General features: G+C 49.0%; 1 protein-coding gene and 1 non-coding gene across 2 annotated transcripts in view; one reads left to right on the top strand and one right to left on the bottom strand.

The window, feature by feature from the left end:
• The window catches only part of LOC126543242 (synaptogenesis protein syg-2-like), a 523,643-nt gene that overhangs the window by 226,883 nt on the left and 272,487 nt on the right, over positions 1–24,273 (top strand). The window lies entirely within an intron of this gene.
• On the bottom strand, positions 15,425–15,607 carry LOC126546434 (U2 spliceosomal RNA). The gene has a single exon (XR_011892463.1). It is a non-coding gene; the product is annotated as a U2 spliceosomal RNA (small nuclear RNA).

Genomic DNA, 24,273 nt, shown 5'->3' with positions numbered 1-24,273 from the left:
TAGGCGGCCTGCGTCGCTGTTTCCACCCTCTGTTTTTTTCTGTTGTTAACGGTAGTTCATTAATTCCTATAGGAGCCACAGTACCAAGATAGGTGTTCAGAATCGACCTGTTTCCCGACATGACATGACGAGAACTTTATTTGAGTCCTGAGGAACTGAGATCTTTGAATTACTGAGAGGTCGAGAGGCACGTAGGGAATCAAGTAAGTCGGAGTAGGCTGTCCAGTGAAACGTTCTTCACTCACGTCTTTAGCTGTCCTGCGGTATTTCCTTTTCAGTCGTTTGCTTCCACGATGGGAAAAGAAGACCAGGAAGGGATGTGGTACGCACAAGGAACAACACCAGGCTGTCAGAACGAAAGGTGCCGCATGCCTGCACATGGTTCGCGGCTCCACTCTCGAACTTACCACCACGTTCGACTGGCAAAATGAAAGATGAGTTCGGTTTCGCTACAGCTCGCAGCACTATTTCTTCGAAGTAGCCGCTAGTTTTCAATGTGGAGCAAATTATGAGCTCTGTTCGCCCTGTCTTTCCATGGATCCACATCGATGTGGTTCTCCAGAGGCCAATAGTAGAGCAACCCCCCCAAAAAGCTGACTGCACTACGACTTGTGGGGAACCGTATTTTCGGAGAGTCGCCTTCACCTGTAGTCCACGTTGAAGACTGACGTGCGGTAGTCACGCCACCACCGAAACACAATGGCCCTCCACGAACGGTCATTCCAACAACTGGCACTCTTTTCTTGTGGACAAGCATACTTAATTAGCGCATTTGGCGTCCGTTGCACACTTATAGCAATACCTAGAACATCTTTTTGACTGCACTAAGGAATACCAGAAGTCCGCACGTTGCGTACAGTGCAGAAGCGCTTCCCCCCTAGCCCAAAACACAAACATATACACTGAAAGACATATTAGAGCTAAGTTTGGTGTTGAGCGCTCACGACAACTGCGCACCAGATTAAATGAAAGTGCCAAGGAGACATGTGAATACAGCTACAGAGGTTGTAGCGATGCTCTATTATGTTTGCGTATCTGTACACGGCGGTTGTGCAGATTAAGAAGTGGTATAGCAATAGTACACAAGCACTATGCGCCAAAGCAAACATAAAATAATAGTCGAATGTAAGTATGAGCATCCGTCAGACCTGTCACACCTGGAGCGAAAACAGTTACGACTTGTATACTCCAATCTCATTCTTCCAATCAATCACATTATGACCAATTCGAGACCAGCACACATGCGTTCTTCTCCTAAATGTCGTTTCCTCATTGTCGCCTTATGCGTAAAACAAGGCTCCTCTTTGATTTCCTGAACGGATGAGAGAAAGGTGTACCCTGCGGCCGTAGTTGACGACTATGACAGATTATTATCGAACGGGAACTTGGCTGTAATGCGAAACTTTGACATGATTATAAAATAGGAAATATGCATCTTATAACTGTAGAATTGCTTAAGAAAGATCATGCGCGCGAGCACACAGCAGAGGATATCAAACTTTTTTACAGTTAATAGCTTTCTTCGGTTCTCTAGTCTATTTGCATTACCGTTGGTTAGGGGTGGTCAGACTTTCGCAGTCGATACAAAGGTGACGATGCAAAGGGCGTGCGCTCTCGTGCATCCTACTACAGCTCTTTAAGACACACGTGCTGCCTGCCTCGCGAGAGCTTCGGGGAGTCTGAAGGTTTAGATGCTGTGCTGGGGCGCCCGGGTAGGACATCCCTCTTCTTCTCCTGGCGCCCCTTGCGGGGATTGCGGGAGAGGAGGATGGCAGTCGGTTTTCACGCCGGCGCTCACGCCGCTGGTGACAACAGACGTATGACGAATCAGCTTAGATGTGCAGCTATATGCACCGTTTTTTCGTAGGCGCCGCCATATTGTGAACGCAGTGGCGCCGCTTATGAGCAGCGCCATACTGGCTTGGGTGAAGGCGGTGTTTTGCATGGCAGGTATACGCTCGGCGGTAGTTTCTGGCGTTTGTTTTCGCGGTCGTGTGGTCTGTTTAGTATGACGTGCGCCTTCTACGTGGTAAACGGTTCTGTGAGACGTGCTGAAGTGGTTTAAGGCGTCATGGCGGAGTTTCTGCTGGTGTTGAGGTGGACGGAACACGCAGCGCGATGTGTGCGCGCATATTTGAGCGTACAATCAGCCTCGGAGATCAATTGTGTATTTCTGACTTTTCCATTTACTACTGTCATCTTAATGCAGTATTATCCTCTATTTCTAAGCTGCGGTTTAGGAGCCACGAAACATACGTGACGATCGTAACAGCGTGGGTACCGTTTTGCTACGATAGGAGCTGTGATGTTATACTTTGACAAGCGTTCAAACTGTTCGCTGCAGGTTACATTGCGTGACTACTTGGTTCGATGGATGAGGTTTCCGCCCGTGAATAAAATGGTTTTGGCAAGTAATATCAGCATACCTTACAGTCTGAATTAAGCTTGTCCAGCAAAGGGACTGTTTATGAACTGCGCGAGCGTCCTAAGCAGTGGTAGGTGCTAGATTACAGATATCTTTGTTCTATATACCACATGATCCAAGCATACGGCATCAGCGGTTACATATTGTCACGTGGTGGTGACGTAGAAGAACACAGTAGCAATACTGTGAACGAGAAAACTAGCTTTTATTGGGCGAACTTGTGCCCACAAAACAGGCTACACTTATAGCACAACGAAAGCGGCGAACACAGTCGGCGATCGTCGGAAATCTGATCAGCGGGTCAAGCGCGTCGGCTTTTATACAGCAGTCATCGAATGTTCCAGACTAAATGCTTGGACCCGCATGCATTCTACAAAGATCTACACCATTCGTGTCAAGCGATGAAATCAGATAACACAAGGCTCGGCGAGAACAGACAGCGGATAGAAGCATCGATAACTTTCCAGAAACTTCGGATACATGCATGCGCGTCCCGCGCTGTGCGATAACATTTGTTAGGCGGCAAAACGTGTCGCCCGATAAAGACAAGTACACGTGTCAATACCCCCCTCTTAAAAAGCATCGACCCGATGCTGCAAACAAACGAAAGTAATAAATAAGCACTCGTAGCAAAGAAAAAAAAACAAAATAAGGAAAGTTCGTTAGCGTCCGTAAAACGGTTTAAGACGCACCACGTGGACCACTTCAGGTCGTGCGCGACGTCGCTGTGAATGCGAAATGCCGTCTGGCACGACCTCATAGTCCAGTGCGCCAATACGTCGGATGACCTTGTAGGGTCCGAAATAGCGTCGCAGTAGTTTCTCACTGAGTCCTCGTCGGCGTATCGGGGTCCATACCCAAACACGGTCGCCGGGCTGGTACTCGACGAAGCGTCGTCGGAGGTTGTAGTGTAGGCTGTCGGTCCTCTGCTGGTTCTTGATTCGCAGGTGGGCGAGCTGTCGGGCTTCTTCGGCGTGCTGGAGATAGGTAGCGACGTCAAGATTCTCCTCGTCAGTGACGTGCGGCAGCATGGCGTCGAGCGTCGTCGTCGGGTTCCTGCCGTAAACCAACTTGAATGGCGTGATCTGTGTTGTTTCTTGCACCGCCGTGTTGTAGGCGAAGGTGACATACGGCAGGACCGCGTCCCACGTCTTGTGCTCGACGTCGACGTACATCGCTAGCATGTCGGCGAGGGTCTTATTCAGCCGCTCCGTAAGACCATTCGTCTGCGGATGGTAGGCCGTTGTCCTCCTGTGCCTTGTCTGACTGTAGTTCAGAATGGCTTGAGTGAGCTCCGCTGTAAAGGCCGTTCCTCTGTCGGTGATGAGGACTTCTGGAGCACCATGTCGCAACAGGATGTTCTCGACGAAAAATTTAGCCACTTCGGCTGCGCTGCCTTTCGGTAGAGCTTTAGTTTCAGCGAAGCGGGTGAGATGGTCCGTCGCCACGACAATCCACCTATTTCCGGAAGCTGACGTCGGAAACGGTCCCAACAAGTCCATCCCGATCTGCTGAAAAGGTCGGTAAGGAGGCTGGATCGGCTGTAGTAATCCCGCTGGTCTTGTCGGTGGTGTCTTGCGTCGCTGACAGTCGCGGCATGTCTTGATGTAACGGGCGACATCGGTGGTTAGGCGCGGCCAGTAATACCTTTCTTGTATCCTCGATAGCGTCCGGGAGAAACCGAGGTGCCCAGCGGTCGGATCGTCATGTAGGGCGTGCAGTACTTCTGGACGTAGCGCCGACGGAACAACAAGAAGGTAGTTGGCGCGGACTGGTGAGAAGTTCTTCTTCACGAGTAGGTTGTTTTGAAGCGTGAACGAAGATAATCCACGCTTAAATGCCCTTGGGACAACGTCGGTGTGCCCTTCCAAATACTCGATTAGGGCTTTTAGCTCCGAGTCTCCTCGTTGCTGTTCGGCGAAGTCTTCCGCGCTTATTATTCCAAGGAAGGCGTCGTCATCCTCGTCATCTTGCGGCGGCGGGTCAATGGGGGCACGGGATAGGCAATCGGCATCTGAGTGTTTTCGTCCGGACTTGTAGGTTACAGTGATGTCGTATTCTTGTAGCCTGAGGCTCCACCGTGCCAGCCGTCCTGAGGGGTCTTTTAGGTTAGCTAGCCAACACAACGCGTGATGATCGCTGACCACCTTGAATGGCCTGCCATATAGGTAAGGGCGAAATTTCGCTGTGGCCCAAACGATGGCGAGGCATTCCTTTTCGGTTGTAGAATAATTGCCTTCTGCTTTTGACAATGATCGGCTAGCGTAAGCTATCACGTGTTCATGTCCATCTTTTCTCTGGACTAGGATGGCACCGAGGCCTAGGCTACTGGCGTCAGTGTGTATTTCGGTATCGGCGTGCTCGTCGAAGTGCGCAAGTACGGGCGGCGACTGCATGCGTCGTTTGAGTTCTTGAAATGCGTCGCCCTGTGGCGTTTCCCACTTGAACTCGACGTCACATTTAGTTAGCTGTGTCAGCAGCTCAGCGATGCGTGAAAAGTTCTTGACAAATCGCCTGTAGTAGGCACACATGCCAAGAAATCTACGCACTGCCTTCTTGTCGGTGGGCTGCGGGAACTTTGCGATGGCAGCTGTTTTCTGCGGGTCGGGGCGTACTCCGGATTTGCTGATGACGTGGCCTAGGAATAGAAGCTCATCGTAAGCGAAGCGGCACTTTTCTGGCTTCAGAGTGAGCCCTGATGACTTGATGGCCTCTAGTACTGTGGCAAGCCGCCTAAGGTGATCGTCAAAATTTTCGGCGAATACAACGACGTCATCCAAGTAAACGAGACAGGTCTGCCACTTCAATCCTGCTAAAACCGTGTCCATCACGCGCTGGAACGTTGCAGGCGCCGAGCACAGTCCAAATGGCATAACCTTGAACTCGTAGAGGCCGTCTGGGGTGATGAAGGCGGTCTTTTCACGATCTCTTTCGTCGACTTCTATTTGCCAATAGCCAGACTTGAGGTCCATCGAGGAGAAGTATTTAGCGTTGCAGAGCCGATCCAATGCGTCGTCTATCCGTGGGAGAGGGTATACGTCCTTCTTCGTGATCTTGTTCAGACGACGATAATCGACGCAGAAACGAAGGGTTCCGTCCTTTTTCTTCACCAGCACAACAGGAGATGCCCACGGGCTTTTCGACGGCTGGATGATGTCGTCGCGCAGCATTTCGTCGACTTGTTCTCTTATAGCTTCACGTTCTCGCGGCGAAACTCGGTAAGGGCTCTGGCGAAGTGGTCGAGCGTACTCCTCGGTGATTATGCGATGCTTGGCGACTGGTGTTTGTCGAATCCTCGATGACGTCGAAAAGCAGCCTTTGTATCGCCGGAGCAGACTTCTGAGCTGCTGTTGCTTAATGACGGGGAGACTTGGATTAATGTCGTAGTCTGGTTCGGCAACCATGGTCGTCGGGGTAGATGCGGCGGAATCCGAGAGGACAAACGCATTGCTGTTTTCCAGAATTTCCTCGATGTATGCGATCGTCGTGCCCTTGTTGATGTGCTTGTACTCCTGGCTGAAGTTTGTCAGCAACACTTTCGTGTTTCCTCCGTGCAGTCGAGCGATCCCTCTTGCGACGCAAATTTCACGGTCTAGCAGTAGACGTTGGTCGCCTTCGATGACACCTTCTAAGTCAGCGGGTGTTTCGGTGCCGACCGAAATAACAATGCTGGAGCGAGGCGGGATGCTCACCTGATCTTCGAGCACACTCAAGGCGTGGTGACTACGAGGGTTCTCCGACGGTATCGCATGGTCTTCCGACAGAGTTATTGACTTCGACTTCAGGTCGATGACTGCGCCGTGTTGGTTGAGGAAGTCCATGCCGAGAATGACGTCTCGTGAACACTGTTGGAGGATAACGAAGGTGACAGGGTAAGTCCGGTCGTGAATGGTAATTCTTGCCGTGCACATTCCAGTCGGCGTTATGAGGTGTCCTCCGGCGGTACGAATTTGAGGGCCTTCCCACGTAGTCTTAACTTTCTTCAACTGGGCGGCGATGTGTCCGCTCATGACGGAGTAATCAGCCCCTGTGTCGACTAAGGCGGTGACTGCGTGGCCGTCGAGAAGCACGTCGAGGTCGGTGGCTCTTTGTCTTGCATTACAGTTCGGTCTTGGCGTCGGATCACGACTGCGTCGCGTTGACTTGTGGCTGGTATGTGACGTCGTCAGGTCGTCTTTCGTCGTCGCATTCTTTCCTTCCAGACTTCGTCGGGACGGCGGCGTGTCGTTATGTCGTCGAGGTAGTTTCTTCGGCGTCTTCGTCGGCGGCGGAGGATCTTCGACAGTTCGACGGACAGCAACCGCACCTCCATCGGTTGCTGCTTTTAGTTTTCCGGATATGGGCTCGCTGACCGGCCCCGAGCTGGGCCAGTGTATGGTCGGCGCTGCGGCGACAGGTAGCGGCCTGGTGATGGTGAACGCGACGGTCGTCGAGAACTCCACTGAGTAGCCGCGAGGTAGTCAGCGATATCGCGAGGGCGTTCACCTTGCTGCGGGCGCGGAGCGTTGACGGCGAAACCTCGCAGTCCCATTTCCCGGTATGGACATCGTCGGTAGACGTGACCCGCTTCCCCGCAGTGGTAGCAGAGCGGGCGGTGGTCAGAAGCGCGCCAAACGTCGGTCTTCCTCGGGTAGCTCCGCTGGGCGACGGGTGGGCGCGCTGTCGGCGGCGGCGGCGCTGGTCGACGGAATTGCGGCGTTACAGGGCCCTGGCGCGGTCGCTGAGGAGGGCCTTGACGGCGTACGACGGCGGCGTAGGTCATCGCTTGCGGCTCAGGCTGCGGCGATTCAGGGGCTACTCCAAGTTGTTGTTGGAGTTCCTCACGCACGGCGTCGGCAATCGTAGCCACTTGAGGCTGTGATGATGGGAACAGCTTTTGTAGCTCCTCCCTCACGACAGCTCGGATAGTCTCGCGTAGGTCGTCGGTGGCCAGTGACTGAACTCCGGCGTAGTTTGTCGAGTTCGTGCGGCGGTCGAATTGCCGGTTTCGCATCTCGAGTGTCTTCTCGATGCTGGTGGCCTCGCGAAGAAACTCGTCGACAGTCTTCGGTGGGCTTCGTACCATTCCGGCAAAAAGTTCCTCCTTTACGCCACGCATGAGTAGGCGGACTTTCTTTTCCTCGGACATTTCCGGGTCGGCGTGGCGGAATAGGCGGCTCATTTCTTCTGTAAAAATCGCGGTGGTCTCATTTGGTAGTTGCACCCGGGTTTCTAATAGCGCTTGGGCTCGTTCTCGGCGTACAACGCTTGCGAATGTCTGCAGGAAGCCGCTTCGAAATAGCTCCCAGGTCGTCAAGGTGGCTTCTCGGTTCTCGAACCACGTCCTGGCAGCGTCTTCCAATGCGAAGAAGACATGTCGCAGTTTGTCGTCGCTGTTCCACTTGTTAAAAGCAGCGACCCTCTCGTATGTCTCAAGCCAGCTTTCCGGGTCCTCGAACGTTGAACCGCGGAACGTCGGAGGCTCCCTGGGCTGCTGCAGCACGATGGGAGATGCTGGGGCTGCCATTGGGGTGGACTTGGTGGTGATCTTCCTGGTTTCAGGCAAAAGTCCGTGCTCCGGGGGCAGTTGTTGAAGACGGCGGCTTGCTCGATGGTCCGGGACTACGTTGGTGCTGTCTTTGCGGTCCGGGCTTGGATCACGGTTTGTCGGGGGCGTCCGGTACATGAACGTAAAGCACCTCCACCAGATGTCACGTGGTGGTGACGTAGAAGAACACAGTAGCAATACTGTGAACGAGAAAACTAGCTTTTATTGGGCGAACTTGTGCCCACAAAACAGGCTACACTTATAGCACAACGAAAGCGGCGAACACAGTCGGCGATCGTCGGAAATCTGATCAGCGGGTCAAGCGCGTCGGCTTTTATACAGCAGTCATCGAATGTTCCAGACTAAATGCTTGGACCCGCATGCATTCTACAAAGATCTACACCATTCGTGTCAAGCGATGAAATCAGATAACACAAGGCTCGGCGAGAACAGACAGCGGATAGAAGCATCGATAACTTTCCAGAAACTTCGGATACATGCATGCGCGTCCCGCGCTGTGCGATAACATTTGTTAGGCGGCAAAACGTGTCGCCCGATAAAGACAAGTACACGTGTCAATATCTATAAACGTTCTGCGGCGTGACTATGCGAGGTCGTATTGCGGCATTAACCCGTTTTCTCTTGCTTGTTCGAGAAAAAGGATGATAACCGAATTTTTTTTTTTTCGGTTGTGTTCGTTCCGTTCTTTACGACACCCTCACACGTATTACAGAAGTTTTGTCCTCAAAAATAGCCATCGCATTCGTTTTATGCGGTCCCTCTCATATATTATGGCTGTATACAGGCCAAAAAGGCAATGACGAAGCGCGCAGCTTATATATGTATCGTGCTGGTGCACCAACCACAGTGATCGCTGTGTTGAGCAACGCCATCGGCCTCATGCAGGAAGGCTAGCGTAGACATATAGTAATTTCAAGCCTACTAGACTTGAAATTCGCGAGAACGATGCCGGTGCATCACAAATATTTGATAGCGCCTGCCGCTTAGATGTTTCGTGGTTGCCTTAGGTTGGCCGTGCACGAGCATGCGCTCTTATGTTTTGTTTTACTCTCTATGCCAGGCGATCAGACAGTGAGCTGATTTATCATTTAATGCTGGTAATACAGACACCATGATTTTCTTTGTTGAATCAAAACCGATATAAGCAAAATAGTTCACAACACGTACACACATTGCGGCTCATAAAGCGCGTCACATTTTTGCGCCCCCAAGACATATTTCCGCCTACTGTAGTTACCTATGAACCGAAAGGCTTCCCTGACGACCTTATATGGACGAACATGGTGTAAATTTTACAAAGTACGATTTAAAACATCTCGATATCGTGCCGCAGCACGCGGCAGTAATACTTTCAAGCAGCGCCGCGCCGGATCGCCCAAGTCAGAGAGGAGGAAAGGCTCTCCGCACGCCCTATCCTCCTCGCCCGATGAAAAGGTCTATATTACCGCTACAGATGAGCTCATTAACGACAGGGAGGTCAATCAGACGCTCGTCCGGTCTGCTACCTCACAAACAGAGAGAACAGAGGGTTAAGGGATAAAATGATGGGACGAAAGTATAGAGAACACTGAGAGTGCCGCTTCATGCGGAGGTGCCCATCGACACCACATTTAGTCACTGAGGTCTGTAGAGGTCGGTTTCTGAGCTTGAGGGCTGCACCGCATGGGGAACATATCTGATGTCAGTGCAGAGATACATAAACACTTTGCTGTGGTCGCCGACGACGATTCGCCGTACGTCGTAGAGTTGATGGGACATAACAGTGGACTGTGCAGGTATAAACGGCCCCTGCTGTGTTCCCCGCATGTTGAGTTGATGAATGCTTAGCCATTTAGTGTAATGTAACTTGATAGATTACGTTGGAAGCTGATTTTGGGCTGCTGAGCACGAGATCGCGGGATCGAATCCCGGCCACGGCGGCCGCATTTCGATGGGGGCGAAATGCGAAAACACCTGTGTACTTAGATTTAGGTGCACGTTAAAGAACCCCAGGCGGTCGAAATTTCCGGAGTCCTCCACTACGGCGCGCCTCATAATCAGAAAGTGGTTTTGGCACGTAAAACCCCATAATTTAATTTTTGGAAGCTGATTTGTGAAAACGAGCCCATGTACGGATGAAATAGAAGACATGAGGCCTCTAGCATTCCTCTTCCAGCCTTTCTTTTTTCTCTTATCTCTCTTCCTGGTTAACAGCTCTCTTCTCTATGAAATTAGCCAGTGAAACACAACGAACGCCACCTAAATAATCTCAATACAATATAAAGCTTTCAAGGGCGTCATTCTTTTGATGTAGCCAATAGCTTTCTCGAAGCATTCGGCTGTTCGCTTACATTGGCAATAATCGTCGATGGTTTCCACACATTTTTTTTCTTTTATAGCGCTTGTATTCTTTGAGTACTTCGCGCACTTTCCGGGGGCTTTCTTTCTATCTATCAATCTATCTGTATAGCCGTTTTCCCGCCTGCCAGGGTCCCTAGGTAGTCCGTGGTAGAACGGTTAGTGGATCGGGCTGCTGTGCTGAGGTAACAGGGTTCGAAACCAACTATACGACACATTTGGGTTAACTGAGTATGTGCGAATGTCTACATACCTGTCGCTCTTCAACGAGCCTACTTCACGCCTACATGGGTCACTGTAGATGCGATACTGCGTAGGCACCACTGTTCGAAGAAACTCTTTGACGCCGACCTGGAACACTGGTTGTGTGCCATTCGGTCTATGTAGGTCCTCAATCAACCTCTTTGATGCCAGTTTGGGTCACTGGGTATGTGCCAGAAGGTGTGTGACACTCTTCAATGGACATCCTTGACTCCAACTTTGATAACTAGGTATCTGCCACTGACAATGTGCCGCTCTACAATTAAGAAAAAAGTTCCTTGAATTTCTCGGATGCTGAGCGGTATCGAACCAACGTTACAAGGGTTCCTCAAGGACAGCAACCTGATGCATTAGCAGGATGCGCCACAAGTGCATTGGGTATGTGCCGCTTTTCAACGAACGCCTTTCACGCCATCGCTTTAGCCAGCTGCGCCACGAATGCACTGGCTATGGGCACTCTTCAATGATCCTCTGGCCAACTTGGGCTTCTGAGTATGGGCCCCTGAGTGTGCGGCAAGCGAGCGAACAATTATCGGCGTTCGCAGGCGCCGGCGCGCCACGCGTGAGCTTCTCGACAGTGCTACAAGATGGCGCAGCGTGTCCGGAAAGAAGCGCGAGAGAGGAGCCCGGTTGATGCACGACGCGTTTCTCAGGCGCAATGCATTTCGGAGGCCACGCGCACGCTTTTCGGTGGTGGCGCTAGATGGCGCCGAGTGTTCTCCGGGAAGCGCGAGAGAGGAGCCCCGCTGTAGTACACGTCATATACATACCTCGTTTCGACGGTGGCAATACGCTGTGTCGCTATATCGATTCAATGCTAAACGCGTTACCGTCGACAGTCATGGTGAGATGGGTTCTGCCGCATTTTTTTTTCTATAGAAACAGTAGCTGCGTCAATAGAAAAAAAAAGTCCTAATAGAATGGCGCGAGAGAGACAGTGAGAGAGAGAGAGAGAGAAAGAGTAAAGGCAGAGAAGTTAACCGGAAGTAAATCTTTGGTTTGCTACCCTGCACGTGGGTTGGAGGAGAAGGGATTAGAAAAATTAAGAAGGAGAGAAAGAGAGAGAAGAAGAGCGGTACTGCAGGCGTTCACTAAGTCCGGTAGATCGCAAAAAACGCAACAAAGCTTTAACAGTTTTCTGGTAGAATATAGAGTAACGTCTTTGTTGAACGTTTCTCTCTTCCGATAGGGGTCGCTCGTCGAACTTATTGAGCAAAGCGGTCGTTCAGTATCTCTGTGCACAATAAAGCGGACACTCACACAGAATGCGGCCGATGGATTCATCTTCACAGCTGTGGTCACAGACGCCAAGGATTGGCAGAATGGTGACAAGAGCTAAAGGGGAATGGTAGGAAAGAAGTTTAACTTCCTACGCTTGCTTCACTTTAACCAAATTTGCGTAGTAAATTCACAGTATTATAAGCCTTTACAAAAATGTTTACTACATTCTGTTAATATTCGCGGGTGTCATCTCTTGCCAAAGGATGCCATCTCTTGTCACCATGCTTCCTTCAAAAAACTATGGCTAGAAATTGAAAGAAAGCGTGCAATATTTCCATCTTGGCAACGTTGACGTTTGCGGTATAGTTAGTTGCTTAATGAAAACACGATTCTACCTTCTATTTCTTTATAAGGGCGATGATATATATGCTACAGTGAACGTATATTTACTTATTGGACCATTTCACTCCGATATGTCTTGTTGGCTCACTCGCCTGGTCGTTTTGATGTCTGCCGCTGGTGCCGGTGTCTGCCGGTATTCGCCACGACGACCGTATCAGGAATCCCAAATTTCATTGCGAGGAGAATATAAAGAAATAGAGACAAAAAAATCCAGTTTTGCCCTTAATGCGAAGTAGTAAAGCGATAGCTGGAATAATATTAAGCGCACGAAGTCTTGTGCATACTGATACAGATTGCAAGCCAAAGTTTTTACCTCTCATCCACAGCGCCGCTACTATACAGAAGAGAATACTGCGCCTGGAAAAGCATGGTTACGCCGTAATTAGCAATGACTGGGTGACGCACTAGTGCCTGGCTGTCGCCACACCCTGTAGTATATCCATGAATGTGCTGGTTAGTTTGACTGAACACAGAGGAGACACCTAGGACACACCAGGAAAAGCTTTACCACACCAGCAGTTGGACGCGAACTGAGAGACCAATTGATAACACATGAATGCGATACAAATAAATTCTTACGTACGGCACTCTATCAGTGCCCGTGTCCACTCGGTATGTCTTTGTCGTGAATTGCCCCACGAAAAACCTATGAAAATTCGAAGAAGCATTTTAGGCCAGAAAGTCGCCGTTATTTGCACCTTGCATACGCCCCCCCCCCCCTCACACCTCCAACTTTAATGACCATAATTCGCGTGCTTGTCGTCGCTTTCCTTAATCATAAAGCAGCATCACCATTCGCTCGCACACCCGTCCAGTCAAGTTGCACGCCGGCTAGGACATGCACCATTAGTCCATCCTTCGCTAAAGCACTTTTGGCGAGAAACGAACCGGCGGGAAATCTCAAAAGCCGCGCGCTGCCCTTGCGTGCTCTTCGAGAACTTCGCGCAGAAACAATCCTGCGCCAGCATCCGTGCCCATTCTGCTTCAGAAGAGCCTAAACTTGTCGGCGATCGTTGCAGCGCAGTTCCTTTGTGGCGCTACTTTTCTAACGCACCGGATTTTCGCGACGACAAAGTCGGCCTTTTCGACGACTCGCGCGCTACGCGCTCATGCCCGAGGAAGCCTCTCGACTCGGTCCACGCGGAAATGCTGCTTTGAATAATTGCTCCTCTATCTTTGTTTCGCCCCATTTCTTGTTCCTTAGACGTAGCCGGGCCGCGTTCGTTGCGAGGAAGCTTCTTTTAGGCGGCGTGTCCCCAAACGACCACGCGCGCGCATATTCCGGGGCTCGAACGAGGCAGGGAGAACGAGCCGTCGCAAAGAGGTTCTGCACCGCGTGCGTCGTCGGTCCGCGGGGAGCCGCGACTTCATCCTTGAGCCGCGACCCCCGCGACCGGCTCGACGAGCGGCGCGCATGTGGGGCGCGGCGCAATTAAAAGTAAACCGGCGGCTCCTTCTCCGCGCGAGACGCGGGCAGCGCCGCGCGCGCGGGCCGAGGTCTCAAGTTTCGAGATTGTCCATTTTCTGGGAGGGCGTCGCGAAATTCTGGGATCAGGCGTCGTCGCCGCCGCCGGATGATTAGTATTTTCTGCGCCGCAGGTTGTTCCCTGCGCGCTCAATTATTCACGCGCGGCGCGACCATTGCTCAGAAAGTTTCAACCGAGGCCCCCGCGCGAGTCGCCGCGCTTCTAGGTCAGCGAGCGTGAAAACAGCGCGAGGCATCGGCGCTCCGTATCGCGCGGCGGTTTACTTATTCCCCGACGATAAAGGATTCACGGGGCGCTCGCGGACAGGTGCGCGGCCGCCGTGCGAGTTTCCTTCGCGATTCCCTCGGGATGAAGAGGAATTGTTCCTCTAACTGATTAGCCCTGCAGAAGTTGCGAGGACAACCTTAGAGTTCCCCGTGCATTCTTCATTTATCGCCACTTGTCCTTGTGGATGTCGAATCGGCCAGTTTATAATCCTCGGGGGCGGAACCCCCGAATTTAGAAAATGCGAACAACCAAAAAACAGTAGCTTCAATTTAATGAGCAGCTTGGGACGTGTATGGAAAGTTATTTTCTTCTTTGTTGCCTAGGAGGGTATTAACGAAGAACTGTCGAAGGGGTGAGGACATCGCGCACATTTTTGCGGGTCACAGTTGTGCGCTATATCGCCGGCGAATCTCGGTTTCTATAATTTATCAGCAGGCGAAGAGAACAGCCTGTAATTCAGGCATGGACTTGTGTGAATAAATTATTTGTTTCTGCTTGTAAAGAAAAGAGAGTTTTGGGAGAGTGAAGGCGGGGATTCCTTTGATGAATGGGCACTCTGATGAATGGGATAATGTGTGCGTTCAGTTAAGTATGTTAAATGCACAAGTGAGCAAACGACTTGCGGTAGTATTTCGTTATGTTAAACTAAATAATGTAGTTCGAACTCTGATCAATGTCGTTGGGTGCTTTTAGCGAACATATTGCCACACAATCTACGCATCAAAAGGTAAACGAGGCAGAATCTTTGAAAATTAGCGTAAGTTCGTTGCAGTCTTGCTTTCACTAATTCAGCGACTCTTTCATCCCTTTATACAAGAGTTTAAGCCATGCTGTGCGCAGCCTTGTGGGCGGCTCCTCCATATAGGAAGTTATCGAAACGAACAGCTGTAAATGATTCTGCTCTTTCATATTAAATACGAACGCATTGATTTCTTCAAATATGTTTACCGCATTTGTCGTTCTTCATGCTGTACTGCACTGGTGGCCTCTTTCGCACCAGGGCTTGCAGGGCCAGTCCTATAGTAACGTAACAAGTGTACAAGCAAATGGAAACGGCATAGCTAAGGTAGTGAGCTGCCAAAACTTCTTTCTCGACAACCAAACTACGTTAGCGAAGCTGTGAAACTTCTTCGTGAGTTAATTAGGGCGGGACGCCAGTACGGTTAATAGTAGCCGTTAAGTGAGTACTAGGTGCCCATCCTTATTGAGCGGTACTTCGCAGGCTCTCATATGCGACCGCCAGAGGTAGCCATGTGTAGCAGCAAGTAGTGACTCTGTATGTTCTCCCCTTTGTCGACCTCAGATGGGGCACGAGCGGCGGAGCAGCAAGGAGAGGCGAGCAATCAGGATTTGCAGGATGACTGCTCTTTCTTACGGCGAAGCTGCTTACCTCTAGCCTCCGTAGACATCCCCTGCATGCGTTTCAAGGAGGGATACCCTCGCCGGTTTACGTCCGTATCACGGCGCATGGACAGGAATGCGTGGGCCGAACCCGGAGATAGTGCCATACCGGGCCAACCCGCGAGGGAGGTGACGTAGACTTCCAGCCATCTGCCAACTTCCAAAAATAAGTTTAATATCTTGGATCTAATAGAACCACATAAGTTCTAGTAGACCCAAGAAATATATATATATATATATATATATATATATATATATATATATATATATATATATGCGCAAGTGTACTTAGTGTCGCAATTTGGCCTCCATGCGCTTTATTTGTTTTAAACCCTGTTTGACGAATAATGAGCGGGGGGAAGAGTGTGGCGACCACCTGCGCGCACGTGACCTGCGCTTCTGTGGTTATAACATCACGCGCGTCGAAGCTGCCGGCGCGGCTGCAGCAGCGGTTGTGGCGTATGCATGGGTGGTGCGGTGACCGCGGCGGCACATGTGTTGGCGCAGTATGGTGCCACATCAAAAAAGTGCATGATTTCATTATTTATGCAACCCAAGTATGCAGCCAATGTATGCCGCCTAAACAGCTTCGCTGGTAATCCGTGCCCATGTGAGTGTGGCGGCCGCATGATTTTTTTTTTCGGACGTGAGTACTTGACTCGAGAGGAGAATCTAAGTCGCAACTTTTAGCGGTCAAACCTGGAGACATCCACTCACCTTGTCTATGCAGGCTACAGACCGTCAGGAAAACGGCTTCCACGGTCCTGTTTCATTCAGCTGTTTACACATTTATTCTTGATTATCCACATCACGTAGTAAGGCAAATGTTGCGTGATTTTCTGCACCCAGTAGTAACAGCGATTCGTTTTCGGCTGACTGCGCAGCTCAGCAACGAATGACAAAAGGGTAATCGACTTACCCTTTTCAAAAGCGTAAGTCGAAAGGGTAATCGATACAACAGTTCGCTCACACACTGGGCCAGAGACAATACGGGTGAAGGATAAGCATGCACGCGCACCAGCACCCCCCCCCCCCCCTTCCAACTACCAGCAACACTTCGGGGGCTTTAGCTATAACCACGTATCTCCATATACAGCGAAAACCTCATCTGAGGCCTTCCCCGGCTTCGGGAACAGACGCAAGGTTTGAACGGTGCTCTATAAGCTCGACAACAGTCCACTTTCTGAACGTGCAGTTCTATAGCGCCAGGTCATCACATAGAGTTTAACAGCAGGCTGTGATATCCCTGCTTCGTTTTTAAATAGTGGTAAACTTATATGACAGACCGTGACCGCACGCCGGCGTATCTCCCCTCTTTCTTTCCTCACCTTTTCATCACCGTTTCCCCTCGTCGGGTAGCAAGCGTGGATCCATATTCGTAGAACAGTTCGTACGATATGGCGGGTCGTAAGAGCAGAAGTCCGACAATCGAAAATGCTAACATATGATTAATGAAGATCGCTGTCCATTGACATATTCCCCACGAACAAAAAGACTGCTGAATTCGACCGCCTGATTAGAGCCTTGGTTAACCTCCCTGTATACATTTACTGTTTTTTTATCTCTTCAAACGTAGTGTTTCATGCAGAAAAGAAATGAGAGAGAGACAGGACTTTCCAGAGGCCAGCCAGCCTTAATTAACATTCTACTCTGAACGACAGATACGCCCCCCTGGGCTCTAACGATTAGTTGTTTGTCCTGCAACCCGAAAGCCTTGTGTTTGAGTATGAGCAGCAAATGAGTGAGCGCTTCACAGAAGGTATGTTTTGCGTTCGTGTTACGGACAATTCCTTCGAAAAAAAAAATTAACTTCCTTTTCTTATGTTCTACGTTTTTTTTTTTTTAAAGAAGCTCGCATATCCACGCCGAAGTTCACAAATCCGCTCGTTTGTAAGACGCTTGTAAATACGATCGCTGATGATGATGAATTTCAGAGGGATACGTCATGTAGATTTTGCGAATTTTGAAAAGCTTAGCGAATCCGGTTCGGCATTGTGTACCCTTGCTCACACATAAGGCAACTCGTGAGTCGAAACAATCTGCTAGTGAGTTGCGCCCAATACAACAGTAGTTATTCCGAAGAATAGAAAGTTGGGCGAGTTGGTACGGTAACGTGATCTTGAATTGTAGCGCGAAGTGACACAGACAGAGACTAGAAGCAGACAGGACGAGATAGGGCAGCTCGTCCTGTCTGCTTCTAGTCTCTGCCTGTGTCACTTCGCGCTACAACTCAAAATCATGTTATTCCGAAGAATTGCGAGTCTAGTGAGCACCCGTTCTCGCCCAATATGGTTGAACCGTTTCGTGCCGAACAGGTAACCGTTTTTTTTTTTTTTTTTGTTCAGGTTTGGTTCGGGTGCAGGCACGTTCCAAAATTAACCTTTCGGGTTCAGGTTCAGTTTCGACAGAAATTCCGGTTGGGGTACGGTTTTCGGTTCCGGTTCAGTTCGACACTCTGATATAAAGGCATATTGAGCACTTTGTGGGGACTCACGTTAAATAAGCACAAAAACGAAACCTGTGGACAAGGCTTGCCATTGCCTGTGTGGAACGTAGAATAAAAGAATATGCAAACGAAAGCAAATGTTCGCGGATGTGGCAGCCATAAAGAGTAATATGAAAGAAGCACGTGTGCATTAAAAAAAAAAGAAGAAAAGATCTGTTTCGATCCCACACTTGCCAACTTCCTTAAAAATTCACCGTGCAAGTTTAGTTATACTTCAGCAAAAAGAAACAAGAAATTCAACAGATCGAGCACAAAGGAAGATCTCCGACATGTGCAACAGATTGAGTTGACAGCTTCAATTGCTTCTTTCGGTCTATTTATACAAAACCCAATAGTACTACCAGCCGAGAAGGCGCATTTCAGCTACTGCTTGAGTTAGATGCTATCGCAAGCTGACCGGAAAGTCTATCAACAAGGTTTCTGAAACGGTATGCGGAAAGGACGTCTTTTTACACAACGGTAACTGTTGTAAAACCTGTTTCAACACGTTCACTTCTAGAGGACTACCGGAGTGAAATAGTAATCCACGTTTTAAAGGAGGTAACCGCATGCAAATAAAAAATTACCGCCCCGTATATCACTGACGTCTGTATGCTACAAGAGATAGATAGATAGATAGATAGATAGATAGATAGATAGATAGATAGATAGATAGATAGATAGATAGATAGATAGATAGATAGATAGATAGATAGATAGATAGATAGATAGATAGATAGATAGATAGATAGATAGATAGATAGATAGATAGATAGATAGATAGATAGATAGATAGATAGATAGATAGATAGATAGATAGATAGATAGATAGATAGATAGATAGATAGATAGATAGATAGATAGATAGATAGATAGATAGATAGATAGATAGATAGATAGATAGATAGATAGATAGATAGATAGATAGATAGATAGATAGATAGATAGATAGATAGATAGATAGATAGATAGATAGATAGATAGATAGATAGATAGATAGATAGATAGATAGATAAAACAAAGGCAGGGATGTTAGCCAGTCAAGAGTCCGATTGGCTACAAGCGTTTAGAGTTAGGCTAGGAGAATGCGAGCAAACTTGAAAAAGGGAAAAAAATCGAGAGGCAGACATAGGCTAAGCGACAGGAAGGTGGCTTGTTAGAGTACATTAGCGAAAAGTGTTCAGTTTTATTGTATCAATCCGGTTACATTGTTCAAACCTACTTCACCAGTGTTAGAACACTTCAATGAATCTAAAATTTGTTTTTAAGTTATAATGGGGCTCAAAGAACTTGTGTCCTGTTGAAATAACAGCTGAACACCACAAAACAATTGAACTATACAGTTTTTCTTTAAACACATTATTTTTAAAATTGCCAGTGGGAGATTGCATAATTGTAGTCATTGAATTGGATTGCTCAAAGAGGCGGACATTACTTGCACAATAAATCCAAATGAATAATCAACTAATGAAAAACTATTCTAATTAACATTTTGGTTTATTTTACTGCCCATATTACAATTTACGAATTGCAGTGGGGTAATTCGCAAGGCGTATCCAATAGGAACGAATTTTCAGGATGAAGCCAGTTCCGAGATAACTATTCTCAAAGTGTGCGACAAAATACATGGGCGACCCAGTTACTTTTGTGCTCCAATGCATAACACGACGGTTTGTTAAAAAAGTAAGTGGAACACTAGTGCATTCTTACCGCACGTTTCACCGCGCATATGTTGAAAACCACCACGCGATCCTTAGAATTCGTTGCAAGTGGACATGCCTTGCAAACTCAGCAGCTACAATTTCGTAAATTGCAATATGTGCGGTAAAGTAAAGAATTAAAAAGGTAACTAGTGCACTTTTGTTAATTAGTCGGTTATGCCGTTCTAATTCTGATGCAAATAATGTCCGCCTCTTCGAGTAATACAGCTAAAGGACTTAAATAGCTATCTTCCATCGACGATTTTCTTAAAATTTGTATAGGTTAAAAAAAAAAGCACCCCGTATAAAACTTTTGCGAAGCGTTGTTGTGTGTTCGAGCCCGCGGTGGCAGTAGAATAAGTAATATCGATACGGTAACTTCATCATCAAAGCAGACGTCTCCTACAATTTGACAAAAGTTAACAAAAGCAGAAAAAGAAAAGAAAGAATATCGTACTCGCTAAGTGTTCTGCGTGTGGAAACTATAGATCGAAACGCCGCTGTTTTCACGTTTGTTGGTTCCAAACACCAGTACCGACAACGAAACAACCAAATTTGTTACATAAGAATGGAAATGATGTATATTCATGCTACCCCAGGGCATATATATATATATATATATATATAGTATAGCACGGTTAAGTGCACTCTTCAATTGTGCTTTTATTGTGCCACGCCATACTTTCTTCTTTTTCATTCTGCTCCTCTCATCGGCTTACCTAATAGTGCGGTCAGCTTGAGGGCACGCGGTTTGGTTTGCAAGGCAGCAACCTTGCTAAATCCCGTGGGCCAGTAGGATTAATCCTATTTGCATACATTACTTTCTTTTCCGTGAACATGACTGCTCTGAAAGCAGGCGAGACAATACGCCATAACCGGCAGCTTCTCCACTAAATTGAAGCCGGTCAGGCGCAAAACGGCACCGTTAATTGAATCAAACAGGAGATTGCTGGCGCTTCGTTACTTTCCGTTCTCGCTTTGCTCCCCCATGAGCGCGCGCCGTCGACGCAAGAGAGCGGAACGCTATGCATGCGTGGTTGCGTTGCCAAACTTTGCGGCCTTTGAGCCCTATTCGCGCCCCGTGTCCTTTTTTTTCTTTCTCCCCGTTCTTCCCAGCGGTCTGCTCATTACGTAATGAGATAACTATAAAGAAGAGAAAGTGGCAGAACTTCGTTTGAGTAATGTTTCGGTGTCGTTGCACGCCCTGGCCTGAATTTATTCCCCGCGGCTGAAACGTACCAGCGATCTACTCGGGGCATCCATGAAGCGCCTGGCCATCCTTCGGAATAAAACGCAGCTATATTTCGTTGAACGTCGTTGTACCGGCCTCACCGTTTCCCCCCGTTAAATTAACGGCGTGCGCTTGCAGTTTCTGCGCAAAACGCTTCGAATGGACTGTCAAATCTCTGCAGGGGCTGCGGCGCATACTCGAGAGCGCGCGCTGGGACTGTCACAATCACTGTTTGGGGAATTCCACGAATGCACCGTACACAAGATCCGCGCCTTCACGCACGAACAGTAACGAGCTGTCGCGCGCTCGTCCTTCCTCACGCGCGAGTCGTGTTCGCGGAGCATCTCAAGTCGCACCGGCGCGCGCTGTCAGTTTCGCGCGTATTAACGAGGTTTTATGAAGTCCGCGTTCGCGGGAGTGCGGCGGAAAACGGCGCCGAAGCAAAGCGCACCGTCGTAAGCGGGGAATTCACATTTACGCGAGAGGAAGGGATGCGTCTCCAGAATGGCTCCCCCGGCGCCTATAGACACGCCGTGTCCCTTCGCGACACGCGGGGAGCGCGAGATTTGAGATTTGCGCGGTCGTCAAACTGGCCAGATGACCCTTCGGGGACCCTTGCGGCTCGTAGCGGCTTGTAATGATCGCCGCCCCTTCGTTTAAACTATAGAAACGCGGAGCGTCTCCGGCTCCGAGCAGCTGCTGCCGCCGGCGCTGCTGCTGCTGCTGCCGCCGCCGCGGCTCGCGTATATACCGAGCCGGCCGCGCTGTCGCGAAACTTTGTTGTCTCGCCCGGCCCCGAACGGCCTCGTAACTTTTCGGTATCTCGGCCACGCAGCGCCGGCCGGCGCCCGGTGTGTCCGCGCTTCGCCGCGGGCGTTGGCTCGCTCCCGAGGCCCGTGCGTGGCCTGTGGGGCGGCGCATATACCGCACGCTGCAAGGCCGCGCGCGTGCCCTGGCCGCGGGCCCTCTCTTCGTCTCTGCTCGGTCCATTGTCTGGCGCCGCGTGACACGACCAGCTGTCTCTTTTGAGGGGCCAGACCTCTGCCTGCACGCGGCTCGGCTCTTCCTCCCTGCTGATTTGTTGATCCCGCGTCCGGAGAGAACTCGACGCGCCCACTTCGTGCGTGTGTAGAGCGCGCGCGGGAACAGTTTGGCCGAAACGATTGTGCTTCTTTCCATTGTACCGCAGTCGCGCAATGGCTCGCTCTCCTCTTTGGGCCTCATCCACGCGACACAATTATACAGGACGCTCTTCTCTGTAGTTTCTCTCTGTTGCCGCTCTGCCCGGCAAGAAACAAGTTTGTATCTAACCATGGCAGAAGCGAGTTCGAGGTCTATTGGTGCAGTTGTCCTTTTCTGTTCTGCCAAAACATAACCGGATGTCAGCCTTTTCGTTCCACGTTTCTTCTTCTTTCTGTCTGTCCGACTTTTTTTTTTTTTTTTCGCTGACAATGAATATCCTCCTGTTTGATTACTTCTTGTTCTGTTCAGCGGAAGAGTGAAAGTAAAGCAAAAATAAAAGCATGATTACAACGAAGGCGCCAAATAAAACAACGGACGAAGGAAGGAGACACGAGACAACCACCGTAGGCGTGTCTCCTTCCTTCGTCCGTTGTTTTATTTGGCGCCTTCGTTGTAATCATGCATAACCAACTAGCCCACCAGTACTTGCTCAGTGCAAAATTAAAGACAGAGGTTTACCGCCTCGCAGCCGAATAACCATTTCGTCACTCACTATAGCTCAGATAGTTGGCGTGTTTTTTTTTTTATTTTGTGCATACGAATGTCTTCTTAAATTTCCACCCGCTGTATGACACCTTTTTAAGCATTTCTGAAGTCTGAGAGTGATTCACAGCGCTTCTTCGTTCTTGTTCTTCTAGCTTAGATGACTGTATTTTAAATTTGTAAAACCTAACTAAAACTTAATATTCAGACTTTATGTAAAACATTGTGCCACGCTGTGCGCAACGCTCGTTCACCAGTATGACGCTGCGGTTCTGACACACTTAACGACATGCCTGCAGCTCTTGCGTCTCTTAAACATTCCTACCCTTCCATCGGCATTCTGGGATGAGGACACCTCTCCAAAGCTGCATTCACCCAATAAAAATGTTTATTCTCTCTCTATTCTCCATCGTTCTCGAGTGCATCCTTCCCGACCTCAACAACTCAAACACGCATTCGCTCAGTTCGTATCTCATACAAGTTGAGTACTATATTATACAGTCCAGGCACGTACCCAAGGGGGGCACCCAAGGTAATTTTTCTATGCAAATGAGCGGGGAGGTACCTTTACTAGTACAAATAAGAATAACGTCCACCATTCGCCATGAAGACGCGTAAACTCGCAAAAGAGAAATGAAATAAGGTGTATCTCACAGGTAGGCCTGCGAGATACACCTCTCCGTTACTTGGCAAACAAGGAAACACATCAAATGAACTCGCGCAGGAACGAAGCGCAGGAAGAACACTGCTAAGAAAAAGTAAACAAGCGAAAGTGTAAAATAAAGATTTCTATAGTAGAATACAACTTAAAAAAAAAGACAGCAGTTAGCAATCAAGGCACACGGACTGCGCGGAGTTGTGTCACTCCCCCAGCCAATCACAGAAGCATACAATATCATCGTCATGCGGCCTTTTCAAAATGGCGTCGTACTTGATAGTTCCGGAGCGTCCGCTGTTCTTGAAGAGTCTTTTCATCCACGGAAGCAGTGAGGTGGGCAACAGACATGGACAAAGTGTGTGGAGTCCGAGCATTTCACTCTTCAAAAGTGTGCGGTACATTTCATTGAACTGCTTAGCCAGTGTTACTCGTGAAACTTCACTGCCAACTGAAGTGAAAATTGACAATAAATTGTTGCAGCGAAGCAACCATTTTATTTAAGTTCAATAATGAATTAGCCTTTCGCCATTCCACTATAATAAGCGAAAGAAAACGTATAAAATTACGCGCTAATAATTTTATTTTTGCGGTTACCGCCTTATGCTGGTAACAAGAAAAGTTTGAAGTACGAATTATTTGCAGCCTCGCGGAGGAACAGTGGCAGGAGGTTATGAGAGCGCGGGCAGGGCTTCACTGCAGACTTAAGTTGTATCCGACTATAATAGCGTTTTTTGAATTAGCTCTGGAAGAATTATACGGAAATACATATTTGGGAAACAATCACAGCGCTTTTGTATCCCTCATTTACTGCTCTGCCAAGTGCCATAACCGACTCGTATTGTTATTTGGCAAGTTGCGTAACGATGCGTGGCCGCCTGTCCCGTACGACCGCGTAGAGCGCAGGACGCTGTGGTTCTAGACGTACTGCGCCAACCGCGGAAGGTTAGGAAAACACGCACATTAGCACAGCATAGGAGTGGCTATGTCAGGCGGCTCGACTGATAACTGTAGAAGCGTCATTCAAAACACACGGAATTGTTCTCCACTTCCGGCGGCGTTTTCTCCAATTCCCTTTTAAGTAAAAAGATGTTGATCCATAAATATTTTCATAAACAACGGCTAAAT

The sequence above is a fragment of the Dermacentor andersoni genome, chromosome 1 (assembly GCF_023375885.2).
Source record: "Dermacentor andersoni chromosome 1, qqDerAnde1_hic_scaffold, whole genome shotgun sequence".
Classification (NCBI taxonomy): Eukaryota; Metazoa; Arthropoda; class Arachnida; order Ixodida; family Ixodidae; genus Dermacentor; species Dermacentor andersoni.
Note: the sequence above shows the minus strand (reverse complement) of the source record. Positions and strands in the feature narration are given on the sequence as shown.